The sequence below is a fragment of the Choloepus didactylus genome, chromosome 16, assembly GCF_015220235.1.
Source record: "Choloepus didactylus isolate mChoDid1 chromosome 16, mChoDid1.pri, whole genome shotgun sequence".
Taxonomy (NCBI): Eukaryota; Metazoa; Chordata; class Mammalia; order Pilosa; family Megalonychidae; genus Choloepus; species Choloepus didactylus.
In genome coordinates this window covers 20579990-20584594 of record NC_051322.1, presented here as the reverse complement: position 1 = coordinate 20584594, position 4605 = coordinate 20579990, and the positions used below count along the sequence as shown (strand labels likewise).

The 4605-nt window shown below is 44.4% G+C and overlaps 1 pseudogene; it reads left to right on the top strand.

Moving 5' to 3' along the window:
* Nucleotides 1-1639: 1639 nt before the first annotated feature.
* LOC119511242 lies at nucleotides 1640-2836 on the top strand (annotated as a pseudogene).
* The last annotated feature ends 1769 nt before the right edge of the window (nucleotides 2837-4605 follow it).

The window sequence follows — 4605 nt, the reverse complement described above, 5'->3', positions numbered from 1 at the left end:
GGAAATGCCAGTGAAATAACTTGTATAAAGCTGTGGTAGACCCTCCCGAATGCTTTCCCAACAACCGTACCTCTCCCCTCCTTTCTTCCTAGCAGAGCCCTCTTCCCATACAGATGCTGAAATTGTCAACTAGTTGCTTTCCAGGTTTTTCTGCCAGCCAGAACTTGGGCATGTGACCCAATCCTGATAAAAGAGACTGCAGATGGGTGAAGTCTGATAGAGGAATTTAGGAAAAGTTTCTTCCTCATCACAGAAAGGAGAAACTGGGGTCGGGGGCAGGGATACTACTTTTCTTCCCCTTCGTGGGCATATGGAACTGTGGTGGCCATCTTGAAATGGTGCAGGATTCCTCCTTATGCTGATAAAGGCAGAGCAAGGAGATGAAAGAACCTGTGTCCTAGAAGACATCACCGAATTGCTGCATTAACCAATCCTAGACTTGACAACCCATTGAGATAATGAACTGCCATTGTCTAAACCATTTTCAGTTGGTGTTCTGATACCTATCACATCACTCTGATGCAAAAGCATTTCGCAAAAAGTCCCTCAAAGAATTCAGAAATTAACTAACTTTCTTCGTCTTGATTTTCACAGATCACACAGAACCACTTCCAGGCATCCCGCTATTTTAAGTAAAAGACCCTGGTAGTCTAGACAGGCAACCCCCAGTGTCTGTGCCCGCCAACCTCTAGAGATGACAGAACATGCAAAACAAAGGAATGTTTTGACAACTTTCACAGCACAACTTAATCCTTCACACATTCCCAAATGAAAGATCAAATTAATCCCTTCACAAAAATAAATTCTATTCCATGGTACAAAGGGCCCTGGCAGCTAAAGATTGCTGACAGTATTCTAAAATGAACCATTTTTAAAGTGAAAATTCCAGGAGAATTGGCAACCTTACTCATATGTGGCAGAAATGTCACTCCAGGTGACAGTAATTATGAAAATATACTTGTATCCTCCTACATGTGGTTTGATCCAATATGATGTTGCTCTTGGAGAGTTCTGGGGGCTGGGGGTGACTAGAATTCTTGGAAAGGTGAAGGCCCTGGGTTGGTACTGCCTGTCCCCCACCTCCCAGAGACCCAGTCACTCTGCCTCCTCATAGCAAGTGTTAAGTCCACTTGCAAAGCAGGTACTCACCGATCTTCCTTTTTTTCTTCTTTGGCGAACAATTTTATGTTTTCTTAGATTGCTGTATCTTGGATCTACCAAGGGGGGAATGGGGAAACATTTTTGGGGTAGAGGAAATATTTGATACTTTGATTCTGGTGGCAGTTATATGACTGCATTCGTTTGTTAAAATTCACAGAACTGTACAGCTAAAACGAATGAATTTTCTTGAATGTTTAAGTTATGCTACAATAAACCAGACCTTAAAAAAAAAAAAAAGAAAACATAGTATTTGTGATAATTGCACAGGCCCAAACTCAGCCAATTAGAGCAAAATCATGTTGCTCTTTCATAAGGGTGTTAAGAGTTTGTTTTTTAAAAAAATACTTCGTTTACCTCTATCCTGTCTACCAAAGTCCCTTCCAGAAAACATTTCAGACACCTCAAGCTTGAGTTCACCATAGAATCCTTGTGAAATGAGCTTCTATTTTTTCCCTTCAAAAATTGTAGCAAGCCGAGAATGAGAGAAGAGTTGATTGAGCTGCACACCCGGCCTCCCCTCCCTGCCCTGCTCGCCACATGGAACACCTTCCACCACGGCCACCCTGCAGGTTCCCACTGGAGCAAGGGCATCAGGCAGGTCTACATGGCTCTGCCCCAGGGCGGGAAGGTCCAGGCCAGGTATACGTGGCTCAGTGGCACTGGAGAGGGACTGCGCCTCAAGCCCACAGCCGGCAGGGGGCCCAAGCGTGTGGAAGAGCCGCCCGAGTGGAATTTTGATGGCTCTAGTACCTTTCAGTCTGAAGGCTCCAACAGTGACATGTATGTCAACTCTGGTGCCATTTTTCAGGACCCTTTCTGCAAGGACCCCCACAAGCTGGTGTTCTGTGAAGTCTTTAAGCTCAACCGAAAGCCTGCAGAGACCAACTTAAGGTACTCCTGTAAATGGATAAGAGACATGGTGAGCAACCAGCACCCCTGGTTTGGAATGGAGCAGGAATATACCCTGATGGGGACAGACGGACACCCCTTCATCTGGCCTTCCAACGGCCTCCCAGGGCCCCAAGGCCCATCTGACTGTGGTGCGGGAGCAGACAAAGCCTACGACAGAGACATGGTGGAGGTCACCACCGGGCCTGGTTGCACGCCGGCATCAAGATCACAGGAACAAATGCTAAGTTCCCGCCTGCCCAGTGGGAATTCCATATAGGGTCCTGTGAAGGAATCAACGGGGGAAATCACCTCTGGGTGGCCCGTTTCAGCTTGCATCGTGTTGTGAAGGCGTGATAGTGACCTTCGATCCTAAGCCCATTCCTGGGAACTTGGATGGTGCAGCTGCCACACCAACTTCAGCACCTAGGCCATGCGAGAAGAGAGTGGTCTGAAGTACACTGAGGAGGCAATGGAGAAACTAAGCAAGTGGCACCAGTACCACATCCGCACCTAGGATCCCAAGGGGGGCCTGGACAATGCCGGGCACCTAACTGGATTCCACAAAACCTCCAACATCAACAATTTCTCCGCTGGTGCAGCCGACCATGGTGCCAGCATCCGCATTCCCCAGAACGTTGGCCAGAAGAAGAAGGGTTACATTGAAGACCGCCGCCCCTCTGCCAACTGTGACCCCTTTGTGGTGACAGAAGCCGTCACATGCATGTGTCTGCTCAATGCGACAGGCGATGCGACAGGCGATGAGCCCTTCCAGTACAAGAGCTAAGTGGACTTAGCCCTCCAGCAGTCAAACCCCTCCCAGTTCTTCATCCCACTCCCACTTTTCCTCTCTCCCAATTGTCCTACTAACTGTAACTCAAAGGGCAGAATATCAAGGTCGTTTTTATTCCTCAAGCCTAGTTCATAACTCTTGCTTTTTTTGGGTCCTTAATCTCCTCACACCCACCCCATCCCCCTTTTTAACCTATCACAGAAGCTTTGGAAGATTGAGGAAGTAGTGCATTAGTGGGGAGGGAAGGGAGAACAAAATCACTGCTTCTATTTAATCAGGTGTGTTTGTCCAGTAGGCATAGTCCAGTCTGGACAGAGCGTCTGTGTTTGTGAAGGGAGAGCAGGACTTTTTCTGTGACGTTAGCTAAAGTGAAGGGAGCCTAACTCAGCTGTTAGCTGAGAATGCATCCTACCCCCATTTTGGTGGGAAGTGTTTTTTTGTTTTTTTGTTTTTTTTTTTTTTTTTTTTTTTTTAAGAGTATAACCAACTTTCTTTTTTGAAGTGGGAATTAGTAGAGAAGGGTTAGGGAGATTAGGAAGAAAATGCCCTTGATCTCTTTCTGTTATGCTTCCCTTGCTTTGCTGCCCTAGTCTGAAGACAAAGTTCAGAGTATTAACTGATGGATAGCCCTACCTTAAAAAGAAGAAAAAATTCCTATTGCTTGGTCCTCTATTTATAACACAAAGCAGAATAGCATTTTCATATTTAAATGCAAAAACACAGAAAAAAAGTTATATATATGGGTATGTGGCTATGTGTGTTTTTCTAAAGGAGAAAACTATTCTAATTACTGGGAGGCAAATTTGATGCAAGTAGTCTGGTTAGAAATAAGGATCTCCTTTTGAATGGGGGTGGAAGAGGCATTGCCTGAAAAGTTGGCTACTTGGGGCCATTATTCCCTTCCTATCACTTGAGGAGTTTCATTGAGCCCTGCCCACCCTTCCAAAGGGAGTGGGAATTGGTCTGTTAACAGATGGATGTATGTTCCTAGTAGTAGCATGAGCCTAGTGGTTCTGGTTTGAGAGACACACATGTGCTTGTTCACACAGGGGTTAAACAATATGAGTTGGCTGGTCAACTTAAGCTTGATGTTCCCAACAAGGGGGTTTTGGTGTTATTTTCTGGAGGGAGTAGCATGTCACTAAAGCAGGCCTTTTGACATATTAAAAAAATTTTAAGCAAAACAAGTTTAGATTTTAATCATATTTGTAGAGTTTCTGAGTCTTTCTGTTTTACAGAATTGCTTGTTGGTTTCAACTGTCTTCTTCCCATCTCTGCCCTTTGAGGAGATGGGGAAGGCCTGGAGTCACATAATTGTAATTTTGCATCCTGGTCTTTTTTCTGTGAGTGCAAGACATTCCTTTCCTTTAAGATTTCTAGAGTTGTGTTCTTTCCTTTTATAATAATAATTAAAAAAAAACCTACCTTAATCTTGTTCTATGCTTATTTTTGTGTTGGCTGCAGCAAGTAGGCTGTGGCTTTCTCTTGCCATAACAACTTCTAATTGCCATGTACAGTATGTTCACAGTTAAATAATTTCTCATTGTAAACAAATTGTAATTGCCCAGAGCAGCTCTTATAAATCAATCTAACATTTGTAAGAAAAAAAAAATGGTTGTATCTTGAGACCAAAACAAGGGGGGAGGAGAGGTTTTGGAAATAACGCACAGTTATATAGAAAACTGAAGGCACGGTCTTGCCCTAGAATAGCTTTTTTTAAATCTAGAGCACCTCTGAACAAATTTGTCAGATTGGACTAGCTC